Here is a 2,555-nt window from a genome sequence, read left to right as displayed (position 1 = left end):
TATATATATATATATATATAAACAAAAATGTTTTAATCTCTCAATATTCTCCATCCCCTCTACTGCCTCAACAAAGCTGTATTGTAAATTATAAACATGTTATTCACATCTAATTGTTGGTAGGGACAAGTAGGTCGGTCCAAATGTTGGTAGGGACATGTCCCTATGGTCCTTATGCAAACCTACGCCCATGGGGTAGGCAGTAGCAACTTGTTTATAAGCAGAACATTTTGCTCAGCTTAACAACCACCGTCTGCTCAAAAATATAAAGTATTCCCTACACTCATGTAAGAGAAAATAAAATTATGATTTCTCACAATGTCGAGAATTAAACTGGCTTAAAATGATCAGTTGGACTTCTGTGTAATCAGTCATGATTACACAGGCAATTATCTAATAATTGTGTGCTGCAAATATTTGTCTCCGATAAATTCAAACATGTTAGACTTTTCGAGATGGATGACTTTATTATTGTAATTTACTGAAATGCAAATTACCCTAAAAATCTGCAACAGTAAAATCCATCTCTTTGAAGTCGGCCTGTGATTAATCTATATTCAGATAAAGTAAATAATTAACTAATCTCTGTATTTATTGTTTCACTCCTAAACATCTGGACCAAATGTAATATATTAAATTAAATATAAGGCAGTAGCAACTATATCAAAGAAAAACAATCTTTGTGTTACTTTTTTCTTTGCTTTTATGAGTTTTTTCTTCCCCCAGGTTAAAAGCAAACAGGATTACTTCATACATTCCAAATATGCACAAATATATATGGATCTTCTAATAAAAGCATAGCATTGTCTGATATATTCATGTTTTTATTTATGGATGGTGGAACACACCATGTTCAAAGAAGAAACATTTATTAATTAATGTTGTTTCTATACCAAATATATAAAACACATTTTTTCACCACCAAAAATACATTTTTGAAGCCCAACACAATGACGATGCATGTCTTAGGATACGCTGTCAAACTGTGTAGAGTAGGCAGAACAGGAAGACCTAAGCTGTTATTCCTACTTTTGGCCACAAGATGCCGCCACTTTTCCTGAAAAAAACTTACACCACCTGCGTGCTTGATGGAGGTTTTTCTTCCTGAGAAAACCACAAATAAAAACAAAAGATCACAGATTTATCTTATCATTTTGAATTACTCTCATTAGCGTTAAATATCGAATTAAAGACTATCTGAACAATGACTGTGACTTGATTTCTTCTTCTAACATTGTACTTGGGTAAAAAAAAAAAAAGGATTTTCTTCAAATTGAATGCCAATTATTCATCAGAATTCTGTTCTTCATTTTTCTTTCCTTAATTTGCTAATCTGTCTTTAAACTATATAAAAGACAGGTTCAATATCATTATGGAGAATTGGCCTAGTGGTTAGTGGTTTGATCCCCACAGCAGTCACTCTGGGGCCCTGAGCAAGACCCTTAACCCCACACTGCTCCCCAAGGTGATGGTTTGAATGCAGAGAGTGAGTTTCTCCACTGTGATATTAATAAAGTTCAATTATTAATATGGATTTCTGTCATTTTGTAAATGCATAAATCCCAGAGAATTCAAAGCCCTGGTTAGGGCATAGGGCTTTGAATCCTGAGGTTGTGAGTTCGATCCCCCACTCCCACAGACTGCCACTCTGGGTCCCTGAGCAAAGACCCTTTATCCCACACTGCTCCCCGGGCGCCGCACAATGGCAGCCTACTACTCCCCAAGGGGATGGGTTAAATGCAGAGAAGTAATTTCCCTCTGGGATTATTAGAGTATATAAATAAAAAAATAAAAAAAATCTAATGACTGCTGGATTTCTGATACACTTTTTAGAATTTAAATGTAGGCCTAATCCATATGTATGTAAACAACAAAAACAAAACACTAAATACAAATAATAACAATAATAATAATAATAAACTAAATCAATCAATGTCAATTTTTTTTTTTATTCAACAATTGCACAGTTTACATGAATAGAAGAACATTCTTCTCCATTGTGAATATAATACACTGTACAGTATCCAACATTGCTGGTGTTTTAACATAAAACATAAATGAAGATTTACATCATCACATTTTGCCAGGGAAAGTACAAATTTATAAACCTATATTAAATTGTTTACACACATTTACAGTTTTTGTTGCCTTTTGATTAAGAGAATCCTTAAACGTGTTGACATATTGCTTGACCTCATTGTTAAAAGCAATAAAAGACATTTTGGAATGTGCAACCTTACATTTATGAATGTAAAACTGTGCCAAGAGAATAATCAGATTAATAATGAAAGTTTAATTTGGTTTTAGTTTTAGAAATGTTGCGTTCATAAAGTCCAAAAAAGGACATCCTTCCAAAATAACTTAAAATCTTTCTCATTTTTTTCTGAAATAAACTTACAAATGTGAGACCAGAGATTTTGGACGAAAGTGCGATGCCAAAACAAATGGGTTATGTCAAATGTTCTTGTTTCCTCTCCTCTCTGAGGTGCTCTGTCCCTTTAAGGATCCTAAGCACGGAGAGCGGGATTCAAACTGAAGCCCCGCCCCTTTTCTCT

Source organism: Cyprinodon variegatus, unplaced genomic scaffold, assembly GCF_000732505.1.
Source record: "Cyprinodon variegatus isolate N-32 unplaced genomic scaffold, C_variegatus-1.0 Scaffold392, whole genome shotgun sequence".
NCBI classification, from domain to species: domain Eukaryota; kingdom Metazoa; phylum Chordata; class Actinopteri; order Cyprinodontiformes; family Cyprinodontidae; genus Cyprinodon; species Cyprinodon variegatus.
Note: the sequence above shows the minus strand (reverse complement) of the source record.